Here is a 19,804-nt window from a genome sequence, read left to right on the forward strand (position 1 = left end):
GCGTCATGCACATGACACGTTTGGCGTCATGCACATGACACGTTTGGCGTCATGCGGACGCGCTTTACTGCAGTTTACGACGAGGAATGCGGAAGAGGCCCGAGGACGACTGGCAGTCGTCCGAAAACGAAACTTAGCGGCGGAGGGAGACCGGAGGGCACCGAAGGACCGGCGCGGGCACCGGACGGCTGCAGGAGGCTTGGGAAAGCCCCCAGGTAAGTGATTTTTTTTCTCCCCGCCGGTTAAGGTTCCCTTTAATAAACTATCAAACTTTGAAGAAGCCTGAGAAAGTCTATCTCCTAGTTGCTGTGATGAGTCGTGTGTGCAACTCTCGCGGATGAGTTTGCTGGTGCCGGAGGAAAAGGTGATTTATAACAGTTTATAACACCTGTCTCGCACTGCAGAGCCCAAATGCCTGGACCATGCTGCCACATTTCCTTTCTGGTCCGTGTAGCTACATGTTTTGTCACAGAGTGACTCATCAGGTGCACACCCCTACACAGAACAGGCATTCCTCCTAGCCGATCTAGAACTCCCTGCCCTGTAAGCAAGTGATGCCCTCTCTGGAGCATGTCCTGAATGCCCTCCCACTGGAGAGTTACATTCTCTGCTTACATATAGATTCATTTAAACATTAAAAATTATACACTTTTTTTTTTATAAAAAAACAGAGCAACATTAATTTGTAAATTATTACACCACCACACAGATGAGTACTATTTAAAAAAAAAAAAGAAAATAACACACGACTCCAAAAAACATTTCCAGGGATTAGATCTCCAGAGTGATTTTATGCACACAACGCCCTGGTGTATATTTCAACATGCAGTACACCACCTCCATTCTTCTACCATATAAATGACTGCATCGCAATGCAACGTGACCCAACGCCTCACAGCGCAATGCAACGCCATGTTTCTCCCCGCATCCCGCGACACAGTGAGGTGCGGTGTACACAACACATTTTAAATACAGTAATGAACTGCTTCCACAATACACCACAGCCTAGAATACCCGATGAGCATCTGAATAATATGCGAAGGGCTGCAGTCCCACCACCAGGGTCCCATGCTAGTCATGCAGACCCCGCATTGTGGATACCTCATAACACCTCACAAACCTATCCTTCCCAATCAATCCTACAAAAAAGAGAAAAACTGACAAGGCAGGCACTCAATAGTAAAATTTACAGAGGCTTTACTGCTTCAAAATCCTAAGACACAGTTCCACAAGCTGCTCTGCAGCCTCTTGAAAACATCCTGTCAACATGCCAAAAACATATTCCAATTAATTTGGTAGAAAAAAAGCAGCAACACTTAGCCATGCAAAGCTTTAGCAGGATACAAAGACCATACTTGCATATCATTGTGGTTCATGTCGGCAACAGATGGCACTAGGCTGGTGTCACAGGTGGTTCTACCATATAGGGGGGCCGCATTGCCCTTATAGATGTTCCCTTTCCCTTATAGCTGTTTTGCCACAAGTAGTAGGCCTCATCAGAAGGTGATTAAGTGTCCGGCTCCCCGAGTGCAACATTCGCCACAAGACAAACCATCCTGACGTGCCTGCGGACACTCATTGGCTTCTCAATCATTGTTTAAATAACATGCAAAATCAATATAAATATCGTGTCCTTTAGGTCTTGGTGTGCCTAGCTGATAAATCCAATGAGTTTCTCGTTGTGAGATGTCCCTAACCAGATTTCCTCTCCTCCATGATCTTTCACTTTCTCCAATGCACAGAAAGATAATAAACTTGGATCACATCTATGAGCCTCCTTAAAGTGTGCTGAGAGGCTATGTGCCTCCAAACCATTCTTTATGTTACACATGTTCCCCTTTGCGTCTACTCAGTGGCCTTGTGGTCCTACCCACATATTGGACCCCACAGGGGCACCACACCAAGTAAACAACATGGCTGTCATTACAAGATAAAAATTGTCTCATTTTAAACTTTGTGCCCAAACTGAATGACGTACTGTATATTCCTGCGTATAAGACTACTTTTTAACCCTTGGAAGTCTTCTGAAAAGTTGAAGGTCGTCTTATACGCCGGGTGTCATTGATGCGGGGTGATACGCCCTATCCTGTTACCGCCTCTCAGATCTCCCTGCTGAGGGAGCGCAATCTATTCTTCCATACCGCTCTGATAAACAAGTAGACAAGGAGAGCTGACCAGTCTACTTAAAGAGAGTTGACCAATGCAACAAGTCAATTGACTATATACTGTTATACTGGGTAACACATACAGTACAGCACTAGTATCTGTTCATACACAGCACCAGTACATGATTTTTTTATTTCTACTTTCATTTGGTGTGCGTTGGAAGAGGGGTAGTTTTATACGGCGAGTATATCCCAAACTCTATATTTTAACTGGAAAAGTTGGGGGGTCGTCTTATACGCCGGAATATACGGTAATCTGTTTTCTTACTTCTCTAGCTTCATTACATCCCTTAAATTTCCTGCATGGGTAAAATCCAAGTCTATACCACCCAATTAGATCCCTCCCCTTTTTCTTGGGCTCAACAACACAACTTGGGGCTAAGATGTTTCGCAAATTAGGAGCTTTTCTATACATAAAGTTAGGTACTGATAGCAATATTCTCCGCAAATGTATATCAGATGTCAGAACCTCCCAATACTTCTCAATAATTTTGTTGCTCGTCTCTGCACCTGCTCTAAAACTGCAATATCTTTTTTGTAATGTGGTGCCCACAACTGAATTCCATATTCCAGATGTGGCCTTACTAGAGAGTTAAACAGGGGCAATATTATGCTAGCATCTCAAGTTTTTATTTCCCTTTTAATGCATTCCAAAATTTTGTTAGCTTTAGCTGCAGAGGCTTGGCATTGAGTACGATTATTTAACTTGTTGTCGATGAGTACTCCTAAGTCCTTCTCCAAGTTTGATGTCCCCAACTGTATCCCGTTTATTTTTTATGGTGCTAGACCATTGGTACCAAAATGCATGACTTTACATTTTTCAACATTGAATTTCATCTGCCATGTATGTGCCCATATAGCCATCCTATCCAGATCCTGTTGCAATATGACGCTATCTTTCTGAGAGTTGATGATTCTGCACAATTTTGTATCATCTGCAAAAATAGCCACATTGCTCACTACTGCATCTACTAGGTCATTAATAAATAAATTGAAGAGCACTGGACCCAGAACAGACCCCTGTGGTACCCCACTGCTAACATTCTCCCGGTTTGAGTACGATCCATTGACCGCAACTCTGTTTTCTTTTGATGGGTTTAGATTGGTCCAGGTTTCAAACTGCATACATTTTCATAATCCTGCATCAACTCAGACTTATTTGCATTTCATTGCCCATTCCAACCAATAATTACCCCTAAAAGCCACAGCAGATCTTGGTGTGCTGAGAAAGTCAAAGCTAGACCACTAAATTTGCTTTAGCAGATATGGTCACATCACCAACTGGCAACACAGGGTTTTGTTGTTTTATAGCAACTTTATTGAAGAGTCAAAATGTTGGCATTACAAAGATGACTCCAAACTGCACAAGCAGTCTCTGTTGGTAAAAGAGCAGAGGCGTTTTCCATGATATAAAAGTTTTAGCGGGTTCCAATAGTCATTTGCCAGACTCTGATTAAGTTGTCTGTGTAGCCGGCGAAGAGTGTCTGTAGGGAAAGAAACAGAAACACCAGTCAGGATAGGACACACCAGGGAAACCTGTATGTTGCATACTCTAACCACTTTAAAGAGAATCTGTACTCTAAAATTCTTACAATAAAAAGCATACCATTCTATTCATTATGTTCTCCTGGGCCCCTCTGTGCTGTTTCTGCCACTCCCTGCTGTGATCCTGGCTTGTAATTGCCAGTTTTAGGCAGTGTTTACAAACAAAAGACATATCTGCTAACCAGCTTGTGATAGGCCGAGAGGAGCTCAGTCTGTGACTCGCACAGAGCCTGCAGGGGGCATGGAGAGGGTGTGTATAGCTTCTATCCTATCACAAGCAGAGCAGCACATTCCTGCCTGAGCCCAACAAAGCCATCAGAGGAAAGAAGATTAGATTATATAACAGAGATAATACAGCCACTGTGCAACTAGAAAAGGCTGCAGTGAGCCAGACCACATTTGAACAGGTATATGAACTTATAGGATAGAAGAAAAGGCTGAAAATTTTGTTACAGAGTCTCTTTAAAGGGAACCTTAACAGAGGGATATGGATGTCTCCTTTTAAACAATACCAGTTGCCTGGCAGTCCTACGATCTCTGGCTGCAGTAGTAGCTGCATCACACATCTGAAACAAGCATGCAGCTAATCCAGTCTGATGTCAGTCAGAGCACCTGACCTGCATGCTTGTTGAGGGGCTGTGGCTAAAAGTGTAACAGGATCAGCAGGAGAGTCAGACAACTGGTATTATTTTAAAAGGAAAAATCCATATCCTTCTCAGTTTAGGTTCCCTTTAAACTGATCGACAAAACAATAGTGTTTGTTTCAGTCCTCAAGTCTGGCGAGTATGGATGGTCAATGAGCTACTTTACTGGTAAAGTAAAGCACCGCAGAGGCCAAACACCACTCCACTCCTCTCCTGGGCTCTGTAACCCAACATGCCTCAAGTGCTGATGTATGCACCAACAGGTGTGCCCAGATGCAGCTCCTGGGAAGGGTGCATCAATGTAAACTCAGCAGGTATGTGGAAGAGACCAGCATGAAGAGTGGTACTAAGTGTAAAATGACATTTTTATGCCTCATGGTGGCTTCTGCTACTTCAGTATATTTCTACTATGAGCAGTAAAAAGAAACTACATTTTATAGAAACGTGGGCCTTATTTATGAACTAAGATCTATATTATCAAAGCAAATACAGTGCACATTTTGAGCTACTGAAACCATTTTCCAGGGAACAGCTTGCAGTTCATATTTTATTTGCATTACGATCTTTACACATCTGATTTGTCGAGCATCTCCCTCTAGTGGCCATTAATATTTTATAATATAGTCCTGGTGTAGCAAGAGAAAAAAAAATCCAGGTGTACAATATACGATTGTGAAGCTCTACTAATCTATGTATATATATATTAACCTCCTTAGCGGTAACCCCGAGTCAGGCTCGGGACGGAAATCCGCAGCTCAGAGCAGTAATCCTGAGTTGGATCCATGGAAGCTGTGTAAATGTGCAGGGCTGCCAAAGATCTATCTAGTGGGATGATTTTTAGGGTCTGAAAGATTGTGAAAAAAACTGCACAGCTTTTGGGGGGAAAAAAACAACAACCTGGACACTTGCTTTTACAGTACTTAAAAATGTGAAATTGAGCCCTGATCAATGACAATGCACTCGTGCCATTTTACTCCTTTCAAATGGTAAAGTGAGCCCCCCCGCGTAGGTTAGCCAGGTAACATGTGCCTGCAGCGTAGGTTAGCCTGGAATGTGTCAGTATAGGTTAACAAAGTATATGTGCCTGCAGTAAAGGTTAGCCAGGTATATGTGCCTGCAGTATAGGTTAGCCAGGTATATGTGACTGCAGCATAGGTTAGCCAGGTAGATGTGCCTGCAGTATAGGTTAGCCAGGTATATGTGACTGCAGTATAGGTTATCCAGGTATATGTGACTGCAGCGTAGGTTAGCCAGGTAGATGTGCCTGCAGCGTAGGTTAGCCAGGTATATTATTATTATTATTATTATTTTTTATTTATATAGCGCCAACATCTTCCGTAGCACTGTACATAGTACAAACAAATAATGGGGAACAAATATACATAAGAAATACAAGACACTGTACAGTCATGACATTGAATAGAATAAATACAGATACATACATAGTTGATATGTAGTTGGTACATATACATATGTTAAAATTACAGCAGTATGAGAAACACTAGGAGGAGGTCCCTGCCCTTGCGAGCTTACAATCTAGAGGGTAGTGGGGAGGAAACAAAGGGGAAGGAAACCCCAGGATTAGTGGGTGAGCCAGTGTGCCTTCAGTGCTGCCTATAGCAAATTATAGGCTTGTCTGAACAGGTGTGTTTTCAGAGTACGTTTGAAGGTTTCCAGACTCGTGGCATGACGAACCGGCTGAGGGAGAGAGTTCCAAAGGAGAGGGACCGCCCGTGAGAAGTCTTGGATGCGAGAGTGAGAGGAGGTGACTACCGTCTTTCCCCGAATATAAGACAATGTCTTATATTCTTTTTGGGGAGGAAATGTGTGCTAGGGCTTATTTTGGGGGGTGGGAGGGGCTAGACGCTTTGTGTATGGGCAGGTGCGTGGTCTCTTACCGCAACTACCTTGTGGCTGCGTCCCCCTCCGTTCCTGGTAATTCCTCCGGTGGCAGCGGCATTGTAATGGATCTGTGAGGGCGCCCTTTGATCTTCACGCAGTACGCCAGGCCGGCTCTGCGCTGGCGCTCTCTTCCTGTCATCATGTGCGCCCGGCAGATGCGTCCCAGGCGCACATTGATTAATCAATGTGCGCCTGGGACGCATCTGCCGGGCGCACATGATGACAGGAAGAGAGCGCCAGCGCAGAGCCGGCCTGGCGTACTGCGTGAAGATCAAAGGGCGCCCTCACAGATCCATTACAATGCCGCTGCCACCGGAGGAATTACCAGGAACGGAGGGGGACGCAGCCACAAGGGAGGTGCGGTAAGAGTCCACGCACCTCCCCATACACACAGCGCCCCCCCCCCCCCCCCCCAGCTAGGCCTTATTTTCGGGGTAGGCCTTATATTTCAAGCATGCTTGAAATATAAGGGAGGCCTTACTTTCGGGGTAGGTCTTAAATTAGGGGAAAGACGGTAGGCTGGAGGACAAAAGGGTCTCCTGTGAGGAACGGAGGGTCCGAGCGGGGAGGTATCTGGAGATTAAAGAGGAAATGTATGGAGGCGACAGCTTGTGTAGAGCTTTGTATGCAAGTGTGAGAAGTTTAAACTGGATCCTTTGGGCAACTGGTAACCAATGGAGGGATTGGCAGAGAGGGGCTGCCTCAGAGGATCTAGAAGAGAGGTGGATGAGACGGGCCGCAGAGTTTAGTAGGGATTGGAGGGGTGCCAGTCTGCTTTTTGGTAGACCACAGAGTAGGGTGTTGCAGTAGTCAAGTAGTAGCAGTAGCAGTAGTCAGTAGCAGTAGTCAGTAGCAGTAGTCAGTAGGTATATGTGCCTGCAGCATAGGTTAGCCAGGTATATGTGCCTGCAGCATAGGTTAGCCAGGTATATGTGCCTGCAGCATAAGTTAGCCAGGTATATGTGCCTGCAGTATAGGTTAGCCAGGTATATGTGCCTGCAGCGTAGGTTAGCCTGGAATGTGTCAGTATAGGTTAAAAAAGTATATGTGCCTGCAGTATAGGTTAGCCAGGTATATGTGCCTGCAGTATAGGTTAGCCAGGTATATGTGACTGCAGCGTAGGTTAGCCAGGTAGATGTGCCTGCAGCGTAGGTTAGCCAGGTATATGTGCCTGCAGCATAGGTTAGCCAGGTATATGTGCCTGCAGCATAGGTTAGCCAGGTATATGTGCCTGCAGCATAAGTTAGCCAGGTATATGTGCCTGCAGTATAGGTTAGCCAGGTATATGTGCCTGCAGCATAGGTTAGCCAGGTATATGTGCCTGCAGCATAGGTTAGCCAGGTATATGTGCCTGCAGCATAGGTTAGCCAGGTATATGTGCCTGCAGCATAGGTTAGCCAGGTATATGTGCCTGCAGCATAGGTTAGCCAGGTATATGTGCCTGCAGCATAGGTTAGCCAGGTATATGTGCCTGCAGCATAGGTTAGCCAGGTATATGTGCCTGCAGCATAGGTTAGCCAGGTATATGTGCCTGCAGCGTAGGTTAGCCAGGCATATGTGCCTGCAGCATAGGTTAGCCAGGTATATGTGCTTGCAGCGTAGGTTAGCCAGGTATATGTGCCTGCAGCGTAGGTTAGCAAGGTATATGTGCCTGCAGCGTAAGTTAGCCAGGTATATGTGCCTGCAGCGTAGGTTAGCCAAGTATATGTGCCTGCAGCGTAGGTTAGCCAGGTATATGTGCCTGCAGTATAGGTTAGCCAGGAATGTGTCAGTATAGGTTAGCCAGGTATATGTGCCTGCATTATAGGTTAGCCAGGTATATGTGCCTGCAGTATAGGTTAGCCAGGTATATGTGCCTGCAGTATAGGTTAGCCAGGTATATGTGCCTGCAGCGTAGGTTAGCCAGGAATGTGTCAGTATAGGTTAGACAGGTATATGTGCAGTATAGGTTAGCCAGGTATATGTGCATCCAGCGTAGGTTAGCCAGGAATGTGTCAGTGTAGGTCAGCCAGGTATATGTGCCTGCAGCGTAGGTTAGCCAGGTATATGTGCCTGCAGCGTAGGTTAGCCAGGTATACAAGGAGTGCAGAATTATTAGGCAAATTAGTATTTTGACCACATCATCCTCTTTATGCATGTTGTCTTACTCCAAGCTGTATAGGCTCGAAAGCCTACTACCAATTAAGCATATTAGGTGATCTGCATCTCTGTAATGAGAAGGGGTGTGGTCTAATGACATCAACACCCTATATCAGGTGTGCATAATTATTAGGCAACTTCCTTTCCTTTGGCAAAATGGGTCAAAAGAAGGACTTGACAGGCTCAGAAAAGTCAAAAATAGTGAGATATATTGCAGAGGGATGCAGCACTCTTAAAATTGCTAAGCTTCTGAAGCGTGATCATCGCACAATCAAGCGTTTCATTCAAAATAGTCAACAGGGTCGCAAGAAGCGTGTGGAAAAACCAAGGCGCAAAATAACTGCCCATGAACTGAGAAAAGTCAAGCGTGCAGCTGCCAAGATGCCACCAGTTTGGCCATATTTCAGAGCTGCAACATCACTGGAGTGCCCAAAAGCACAAGGTGTGCAATACTCGGAGACATGGCCAAGGTAAGAAAGGCTGAAAGATGACCACCACTGAACAAGACACACAAGCTGAAATGTCAAGACTGGGCCAAGAAATATCTCAAGACTGATTTTTCTAAGGTTTTATGGACTGATGAAATGAGAGTGAGTCTTGATGGGCCAGATGGATGGGCCCGTGGCTGGATTGGTAAATGGCAGAGAGCTCCAGTCCGACTCAGACGTCAGCAAGGTGGAGGTGGAGTACTGGTTTGGGCTGGTATCATCAAAGATGAGCTTGTGGGGCCTTTTTGGGTTGAGGATGGAGTCAAGCTCAACTCCCAGTCCTACTGCCAGTTTCTGGAAAACACCTTCTTCAAGCAGTGGTACAGGAAGAAGTCTGCATCCTTCAAGAAAAACATGATTTTCATGCAGGACAATGCTCCATCACACGCGTCCAAGTACTCCACAGAGTGGCTGGCAAGAAAGGGTATTAACCCTCTGGGCGATACAATTATATCGCCCAGGAGGTGGCGCAGCACTATTTTTTAAATTTTTTTATTTTTTAAATCATGTAGCGAGCCCAGGGCTCGCTACATGATAGCCGCAGCGCAGCGGCATCCCCCCACCCACTCCGATCGCCTTCGGCGATCAGAGTAAGCAGGAAATCCCGTTCAGAACGGGATTTCCTGCTGGGCTTCCCCGGTCGCCATGGCGACGGGGCGGGATAACGTCACCGACGTCAGAGGGAGTCCCGATCCACCCCTCAGCGCTGCCTGGCACTGATTGGCCAGGCTGCGCAAGGGGTCGGTAGGGGGGGGGGCTGCACGGCACGGCGAGCGGCGGCGGATCGGCGGCGAGCGGCGGCGATCGGAAGTTACACGCAGCTAGCAAAGTGCTAGCTGCGTGTAACAAAAAAAAATTATGCAAATCGGCCCACCAGGGCCTGAGAAATCCTCCTGCGCGATATACCCCGAGCTCAGCTCGGGATTATCACTCAGGAGGTTAAAGAAGAAAAACTAATGACATGGCTTCCTTGTTCACCTGATCTGAACCCCATTGAGAACCTGTGGTCCATCATAAAATGTGAGATTTACAAGGAGGGAAAACAGTACACCTCTCTGAACAGTGTCTGGGAGGCTGTGGTTGCTGCTGCACGCAATGTTGATGGTGAACAGATCAAAACACTGACAGAATCCATGAATGACAGGCTTTTGAGTGTCCTTGCAAAGAAAGGTGGATATATTGGTCACTGATTTGCTTTTGTTTTGTTTTTGAATGTCAGAAATGTATATTTGTGAATTTTGAAATGTTATATTGGTTTCACTGGTAAAAAGAAATAATTGAAATGGGTATATATTTGTTTTTTGTTAAGTTGCCTAATAATTATGCACAGTAATAGTCACCTGCACACACAGCTATCCCCCTAAAATAGCTAAAACTAAAAACAAACTAAAAACTACTTTCAAAAATATTCAGCATTGATATTAATGAGTTTTTTTGGGTTCATTGAGAACATGGTTGTTCAATAATAAAAATTATTCCTCAAAAATACAACTTGCCTAATAATTCTGCACTCCCTGTATGTGCCTGCAGTATAGGTTAGCCAGGTATATGTGCCTGCAGTATAGGTTAGCCAGGCATATGTGCCTGCAGTGTAGGTTAGCCAGGTATATGTGCCTGCAGTGTAGGTTAGCCAGGTATATGTGCCTGCAGTATAGGTTAGCAGGGTATATGTGCCTGCAGTATAGGTTAGCAGGGTATATGTGCATCCAGCGTAGGTTAGCCAGGAATGTGTCAGTATAGGTCAGCCAGGTATATGTGCCTGCAGCGTAGGTTAGCCAGGTATATGTGTCTGCAGTATAGGTTATCCAGGAATGTGTCAGTATAGGTCAGCCAGGTATATGTGCCTGCAGCGTAGGTTAGCCAGGTATATGTGCCTGCATTATAGGTTAGCCAGGAATGTGTCAGTATAGGTTAGCCAGGTATATGTGCCTGCAGCGTAGGTTAGCCAGGAATGTGTCAGTATAGGTTAGCCAGGTATATGTGCATCCAGCGTAGGTTAGCCAGGAATGTGTCAGTATAGGTCAGCCAGGTATATGTGCCTGCAGCGTAGGTTAGCCAGGAATGTGTCAGTATAGGTCAGCCAGGTATATGTGCCTGCAGCGTAGGTTAGCCAGGTATATGTGTCAGTATAGGTTAGCCAGGTATATGTGTCAGTATAGGTTAGCCAGGTATATGTGCATCCAGCGTAGGTTAGCCAGGAATGTGTCAGTATAGGTCAGCCAGGTATATGTGCCTGCAGCGTAGGTTAGCCAGGAATGTGTCAGTATAGGTCAGCCAGGTATATGTGCCTGCAGCGTAGGTTAGCCAGGTATATGTGTCAGTATAGGTTAGCCAGGTATATGTGTCAGTATAGGTTAGCCAGGTATATGTGCATCCAGCGTAGGTTAGCCAGGAATGTGTCAGTATAGGTCAGCCAGGTATATTTGCCTGCAGCATAGGTTAGCCAGGTATATGTGCCTGCAGCATAGGTTAGCCAGGTATATGTCTACCTCAATCCGGCGGTTGAGGGTCCTGGACTCCTGGAACGCTCTGGCAGGCAGGCCGCTGGCCAATAAGGATGCAGGGGAGGCTACGTTATGGCTGGGGGCAGCGGCGAGCACATTACAAGCACGCACGTCGCACGCTGCCCACCCCCAGCCATGATGAAGCGGCCGCGCCGCCTCTCTCCTCCCCTGCATCCTTATTGGCCAGCGCCCGGCAGCTAAACATGATTAGCTGCTGCTGCCGCAACATTTATTTAACGAGACGTGGCCGAGAGGCCGCGATCTACCAGTAGATTGTAATTGACCTATTGGGCAGCCCTGCCATAGAGCATTACCGGATCCCTCTTTCCATATCCTCTGTCCACTGCTGGGATCACTGTTAACAGCGCAGGAGATTTGGCACAAGCATAGGCCATAATAGGAATTACGGCTATAGCGGCGCTCAGTGAGTAATTTTGGCACCGTCAAAAGTCTGAGCACAAATTACTATAAAAACACTAATGTGGCCGCCAGCAATAGCTGGAAGCACAATTGCATCATTCCTCCACTATCCATGGCAGCATGGAGGGGGATTACTACTTAGCGCTGCCGGGACTTGTGCAGAAGCAGGGTGAGCAGTTTATCAGCTTTACCCTGTGCCCAAATCTCCTGGCAGCTGAACTATATGTATGCCAGATTGCGCAAAGGTGGATCAGTGCATCACCAGCCCCACTGGTGGGATAAAATACACACCCAGCATTCAAATAAAATGCACCTGTCTACCATTGGAGGATGTTGGTTTCCGTAATAGCTTGCATGCAACTTATTAAGTACTCGTCCCTGCCACTGCGAAGAAGTCATCCCCCATGGGGATGTATGTATGCCAGCACTGTGCCCTTGTGAAAGTTACTTGAACAACTGGTCAAATACACCATCCCCGGCGAGTACTTCCAAAGAAGAGCAGGTCTGAAGTGTGTTTGCACAGTACAGATGCACCTGTCTTTGGAAGCACTTAAGTGCTTTTAAAGCCTTCTGAGGAGTCCTAATGGTACGGACTGACAGTAGGACAGAGGGCATGGAGAGGACTGGGAAGGTTCTATGGGATCCGCAGGTTAGCTTTAGATTTGCTTTAAGCTACAGGGCACTTTACAGTGTGCCCAGTAGAAGCCATTACTTTGTGCTTACACTAATAGCAAATGTGTTCTGAAACTATGGCCACTGCTTCTTCAGTTGGAAATGGACTACCTATTGTCACTGTCCCTCTGGAAATTGTATCTGCATTTTAACACTCAGGGAGCACAGGCTAGTGATGACTCATTTTGCAATAACAACATTTGCATTTGAAAACTGAATCTATAGTAAAATACATACTCCAAAAAATATATAGCAAACCACATTTTTTAGTTATTGCAGGGGCCCCAACTGTCCCGGATTCGTCGGGACGGCCACGGGTTAGGGGAGGGGTCCCGCTGTCCTGGGATACCCTCCCTTGTGTCCCGGCAGGCAGAGGAGGTTAAAAAATGATTGAGGCCCCAGCCGGCGGATGCGGTGTGTGGGGCGATGTGTAAGATAATACTGTCCCTCCCTCTGAATGTGCCCCCCAGTGTCCCCCTGTATGTAGAGTATACGAGCGCAGCATAGCGGGCAGTCTTACCATCCCTCGTCGCGTAGACGCGTACCGGGCTCTGGCTTCCATCTACTTCCTGTGACATCACAGGAAGCAAAGAGCCAGAGATGCACGTACGCGACGAAGAATGGGAAGACTGCCCGCTATGCTGCGCTCTTATACTCTACATACAGGGGGACACTGGGGGGCACATTCGGAGGGAGGGAGGGACAGTATTATCTTACACATCGCCCCACACACCGCATCCGCCGGTTGGGGCCTCGATCATTTTCTCACACACACACACACACATATAATTGACTAGGGGCGTGTCAGGGGGTGTGGTTGGGGTGTGGCTTAAGTGTCCCGCTTTCTCATCTCAAAAAGTTGGGAGGTATGTTATTGCATTTGCCATTATTGTAACCCTTTTAAGAGCTACAAGAAGTCATGATGGCATAGGATACAGACTGGATGTAAAAGCAATTAAACTGGTGGTTCATCACTGACCCTGAAAGCTTCTAACAGCTCTACTGTAAACCACAAATATACAATGAACCGAGTGACTTTAATACAGGGTATTTACCTGTCCATCCGCTGACCATGCCAGAGAGGTGCACTGTGGTGGTTCAGCCTTGCTGCTTGTACTGATCACTTCCTGCTTTAGCATCTACAATAATCTTGCCCTCCAGATCCTGTGATGGGGAAAAACATGCAGGTCAGCAATACAGAAAGTCCTACAGTAGCAATGTATGTCAGGTCTGTCACTGCTCAGAAACCGCCTCTGATTTCAGCAAGGAGCTTCAGATGGCATAGTAGTAGAATACATCATAGCAGGAAGACTAACCCTCAGTAGTACCTCTGGAGTTACAGTATAAACCGCTTATATTTAAATATAAAAATCTTTAAAAAAAAACAAAAAAACATTTTTGCAGCTCCAATTGGAGAAGAATTTGCTTAAAGCAGACATGAACTCTTGCACAGGACAAATGGGAAAAGAGAGAAGTGTACCCTGTGTGTATTTAGAGAGTTTAGCTAGTCTAATTTCCCCTCATCTGTGACCAATCGCCACTGTAATTTGATCTCTTGGCTGTGTCAGGTCAGGAATCTCTGCTGTCACAGCAGCCAATCTAAACACAGGATGTTAACCCTATACCCGCTCCAATGTAAGCAGGAAGTAAACAATGCAGCTTTATTGCAGGATTTTATCAGCTATAACAAAAAAGGTTTTCTTTAAAGGTTATTCTGCTGTTACGAAACTTTTACAGCAGAGAGGAAGTGCCGAGTTCAGGGGTTCCTCCAATAAATGTAAAATATTTTATATTTGTCATCATGCAGCTGAAAAAAGGCTGCTATTTATTATTATAATATAGAAAATAGATTTTAATTCTGAAATCTTGTATTTTTAATTTGGGTCCACTTTAAAGAGAACCTGTAACAAAAAAAAAAAAGTCCCCTGGGGGTACTCACCTCGGTAAGGGGAAGCCTCAGAGTCCCAATGAGGCTTCCCCCTCCGCTGTAGCTGCAGGCAATCCAGCGCTGGCTCCACCGAAGTGTCCTGGAATCCTCCCTCGACAAGCCTGACAAGCGCTGATTTATTTACCTTTCCTGTCTCCAGTGGGGGCGCTGTTGCGGCTCTCCGCACGGAGATAGGCGAAAATAGCCGATCTCTGTTGGGTCCGCTCTACTGTGCAGGAGCCTTGCATTTGCGCAGTAGAGCAGCCCGACAGCGATCAGCTATTTCCGCCTATCTCCGAGGCGGAGAGCCGATACTGCGCCTGGAGCCAGGAAAGTAAATATTTACATCCCAGTTGTTTGGGGAGCTTTATCGTTGCCACCGTAAGACCGAGGAGGGGGGGGGGGGGGGGGAGTTCGCTTACACGAGGAGAGTACCCCCAGGGAAACTTTTTCTCATTACAGGTTTTCTTTAAAGGTTCTAGAAAACAGCCACTCCACCGTGCTAAGAAACTGGCAAACAGGATTGTGATTGTGTTGCCTTGCTCTGTTCATACAATTTTACTCCCAAAAATAAAATAGTGCCAATTTAGGGACATTATAGCAGGCTGCAAGTAAAATATTTACCATAAGGATGGTTTTGATTAAACACAATTTACTTCAGTTGTGCAAAGGTTACACAAGACTTTCAAGAGAGCTAAAAAGTTGCAAGTGAAACATTCATCTGTACCCATACCCAGATCTTGATGCTGGGGCCTGTGGCGGCACACAGCCAATAGCGGTTGGGGCTGAAACAAAGGGCATTGATGACATCGCCGCTGTCCAGAATGTACAGGTGCTTCCCCTCATTCAGATCCCAAAGCATAGCTAGTCCATCCTGGAAATGCAAATATAGTTATCAGACAAGGGTAAGGTTATAAATACATTCTCCTACACACAAATAATGAACCCCACTAAATCAAAGGAACGTTTCTCACACCCTATCCACAGCTCATGGGCTGAAAGGCTTGATTTGCGTGAAGGATGTTTTAAACCAGAGATTCTACCTTCTTGGCACAATGGCATCCTGGCACCTCATCCTGAAACAGCAACAGGTCTTATAACTAATGTGTAAGGGCCGGTTCACACTAGAGCGGATGCAAAACGGACATGTTAAGTTCCATCAGTTTTGCATCCACTGCAGCAAACTTCACTGGTCTGCTCCAATTGCACCCACATTGCCACTCACGTGTTCCTCTGCCGCTTGGTCCCTCGGTACTCAGCTCAGAGGCTGGTAGGGGCAGATGGGAGACAATAGACCAATTCTGCCTAGCAACAGGAAGAAATTTCATTGGACTACCATGAACCAATGAGAATCCCCCAGTTGCTGAGGCTTCTAATTGGTCTTTTGCAGCCCAGTGGAGATCCCTTGTTTCTGTCGGCCACCGGGCTGTGTACAGGTGCCAAGTGGCGTATTAAGTCACAGCAGCATTCAAAACTGGCGAAGCGGATGCAGTGACTAGCCTAGTCCGGTCCAGGAGGGTGTACAAAGTTCCGACTCTGCGTTCCACTTAGTGCAACGTGGATCAGTTTTTTTTACCAAGTGGAGGCGGATCCTATTTTTAACATTTGGATCTGCTTCCCGCACTAAACTGAGATTATTAAAAAAAAAATTTTTAACCAGATCCTAAACCAGTTGATAATGGTTACCATGTTCCGCTATCCTGACAAAGACCAGCACATGGCTCCTTTGATAAATAAGAGGTTTAAACAGCAGGTGAAAGTAACTGTACTGAAATAGCTTTTTACCATCTCCTTTATTTTTTATTTTTATTTTTGTAAAGGGCAAAATACTAACTAAAGTAACAAAAATTAAAGAAGACTGGTCTCCCTGGATGCTCTGGGAGAACACCACATATCTAAACAGCCTAGGCTTTGACATCGCTGGGAGCGATAGGGCTACATTCCAATAAAATACAGCAATATTTAGATCGAGTTTCTGATACTGAAGCCAGGAAAAAAAATAAGAATGAATTATTGATTTTCTACAGTATCACTAAAGTGCCTCTTTAAAAATAGGATATAAACTTTCAACAACATTATAAACCAGTTATCATGGCCTTCACTAGGGTGGCAGTCTACAAGGCCTTCATTACTTAATATGTTCTTGCATTGAAGCATATTTATAGCAGACACCCTACAGCCATCTCAGCCAATAATTCAAGTCCATGCAGAACATTAATCCCCAAGCATGACTCAGAACTGCAGGCAAGAGTGCTGATGACTTAGAGGAACTCCAGTGAAAATGTAATAAGAAAATGTGCTTCATTTTTACAATTCTGTATAAATTATTTAGTCATGGAGAGGAAAGATTTTTCAATGGGCAAACACTGATTTACAGTCTGACATTTATCACATGCGAGTTTTACTGCTGGCAGGTGAAGCTAGTGGAAGGAGAAGCTGCTTGCTTTTTTGGCACTTGTAAAACAGCTGTTATTTCCCACAATGCAACAAGGTTCCCACAGTATGAAGTCAAGACCTTGGTCCTGACATCACAATATAGGAGGTATTTCACCACAATATCAGCCATACAGAGCCGCCTGTCTGTTTGAGAAAAGGAATATATATTTCTCGTGGAAAAGGGGGTCTCCGCTACTGATTGGAACGAAGTTCAATTCTTGGTTACAGTCAGGGATGCTCTTAACTTCGAATTCGGATGAAATTACAATAGGGTTATTCAAATTTCATCCCAATTACAGCAGCTGTGCGGGTGGCCGAGCAGGGCTGTGGAGTCGGAGTCGTGGAGTCAGGCAATTTTGGGTGCCTGGAGTCGGAGTCGGGAAAAAATGCACCGACTCCGACTCCTAATGAATTTGTAACTGTAATTAAAATAGAAAATATGATAAAATGTTCTATTTCTCAGATAATATTCATTAAAAATAATGTATACGTATTTCGCGCCGTATAAGACGCTCCGGAATATAAGACGCACCTAGGTTTAGAGGGCAAAAACCAGGGAAAAAAAATATAAACTAAACCTGGTGCGTCCATATTTCAGGAGCGTCTTGTACATGACCTCCCCCAAATGGTGCCCTCCTGTGTCCCCATGTCTCTCCCAGGTGTCCCTCTGTCACCCCCAGGTGTCCCCCTGTACCCCAGGTGTCCCCCTGTCTCCCCCTAAGTGTCAGCAGCCTGTCAGCCCCCTAAGTGTCAGCAGCCTGTCAGCCCCCTAAGTGTCAGCAGTCTGTCAGCCCCCTAAGTGTCAGCAGCCTGTCAGCCCCCTAAGTGTCAGCAGCCTGTCAGCCCCCTAAGTGTCAGCAGCCTGTCAGCCCCCTAAGTGTCCTCCTCCATTCTGTGTCCCGCTGTGAGGTGTCCCCACGCCCCCCCCCCCCCCTGCGTCGCCGGGTCCCCCCCATGTAAGAAGCAGCAGAAGCTTACCTCCTCCATCTTGCCCGCGGCGATTGAAGACATCCGGTTCCTGTGTGCGGCTTCCTCTAGTGCCGGCTTGTAATGACACGTCATCAATGACGCGTCATTACAAGCTGGCACTAGAGGAAACCGAACACAGGAGCCGGATGTCTTCAATCGCCGCGGGCAAGATGGAGGAGGTAAGCTTCTGCCGCTTCTTACAATGGGGGGGACCCGGCGACACAGGAGGGGGGAATAGACAAGCGGGGGCAAGGGGGAACGCAGACACAGGCAAGGCAGGGAATCCCCGATGACGGCGGGTCGGCGGTTCGTATCGGCGGGCGTCCATAATTTGGGGATTCCCTGCCTTCGCCGTATAAGACGCAGGGACTTTTTCTCCCCATTTTTTGGGGAGAAAAAGTGCGTCTTATACGGCGGAAAATACGGTATATACAGTATATATACAGTAATAGCTGTGCTTAGTCCACAAAAATGAAATAAACCAATCAAAATTAGTTGCTTGTGCTGCTTCAATAAAGCAGTCCCCGTATTTTTAAGGTCAGATATACATATCTGATTGTGACTGTATATATGATGTGTACACAGGAACCTCTTATATATACTAAATAACATCTATGCTGTAAGAATAAAGCCTGATGTGTAGCTGTGTCACTAATAGAGATGGTCAACGAGATGGAAATAATTCTGCATTGCTGCTGATTTATGCAAATGTATGCACTCCCTTTGCTGATGAAATCAAATAATTTGATATGTTGTTAAAATTTGGTTTGGTGACTACAAATTAAAGGGTAACAGACGGATGAAAAGTAAAGTTTTATACATACCTGGGGCTTCCTCCAGCCCCCTTCAGGCTAATCAGTCGCTCGTTGTCCTCCACCACCCGGATCTTCTGCTATGAGTCCTAGTAATTCAGCCAGTCATCGCTGTCCGGTCGCATGCCGCTCCCACAGCCAGGAACATTCTGCACCTGCGCAATAGTGCTGCACAGGTTTAGTATGCTCCTGGCGGCGGAGTGTGTGCATGCGCACTACGCCCGACTGGCTCAAGTACCTGGACTCATAGCAGAAGATCCAGGTGGTGGAGGAGGACAACGAGGGACTGATTATCCTGAAGGCGGCGGGAGGAAGCCCCAGGTATGTATAAAACTTTCATTTCATCTGTCTCAGGTTTACTTTGTTACACAGTAGTACTATACTCTACATATGCACTCCCTACAGAGCTGCAGGGAATCCACTGAGAATGCTGTGCACATTGAGCACAGAGGTGTTGTCTGTTTACAATCTCCTCATTCCCCTGCAGAGTACCTGCACATCATTCTTACATGTACCCACACTTACATTGCCTAGGGCCTGATAGATGTTCTTTGTTCCGGTTTGTACCTTTTACAAGTACTCTTACCAAGGACTAGTTTTAGTCTAAAGGGAATAAATATAGTAGTTTACATATCCTTCTCACTTCAGTTGTCTTGTAAAATTCCTAAGCGTTGGCAGTTAAGAGACGAATTTCCAGTTACATACTTTTAATCAACAAAATTGTAATATGCAAATTAGAGAAGTCGGAGTCGAGGAGTCGGTGGAATCCTAAACTGAGGAGTCGGAGGATTTTTGGACCGACTCCACAGCCCTGTGGCCGTGTGGGGGGGGTGTTAATCTTTCCCATCAGGTGTCGTCTTCGCTCGTCCCTCGGCGCCTCCCACGCTGCGTTCCAATCCGGCGTCACATGATTACATACACTGCCTCCTTCCGGGTTGAAGGGGGAAGTGTATAGTCACGTGACGCCGGATTGGAACGCAGCGCGGGAGGCGCCGAGGGACGAGCGAAGAAGACACCTGATGGGTAAGATTAACCCCCCTCGGCCACCCGCACAGCTGCTGTAATTAGGATGAAATTTGAATAACCCTATTCGAATTTCATCCGAATTTGAAGTTAAGAGCATCCCTGGTTACAGTTTCACTTCAAAGCACACCAGAAGTGAGAGGACTATGGCAGCTGAC

General features: G+C 46.1%; 1 long non-coding RNA gene across 3 annotated transcripts in view; it reads right to left on the bottom strand.

Moving 5' to 3' along the window:
- Positions 1-3,460: 3,460 nt before the first annotated feature.
- The window catches only part of LOC137531650 (uncharacterized), a 54,033-nt gene continuing 37,689 nt past the window's right edge, over positions 3,461-19,804 (bottom strand). For all 3 annotated transcript variants that reach the window (XR_011023699.1, XR_011023700.1, XR_011023698.1), the window contains 3 exons: positions 15,140-15,280; positions 13,535-13,643; positions 3,461-3,649 (listed from right to left, as the gene is read on the bottom strand). This is a non-coding gene — a long non-coding RNA (uncharacterized lncRNA). The remainder of the gene's footprint in view (positions 3,650-13,534; positions 13,644-15,139; positions 15,281-19,804) is intronic.

Source organism: Hyperolius riggenbachi, chromosome 9, assembly GCF_040937935.1.
Source record: "Hyperolius riggenbachi isolate aHypRig1 chromosome 9, aHypRig1.pri, whole genome shotgun sequence".
NCBI classification, from domain to species: Eukaryota; Metazoa; Chordata; class Amphibia; order Anura; family Hyperoliidae; genus Hyperolius; species Hyperolius riggenbachi.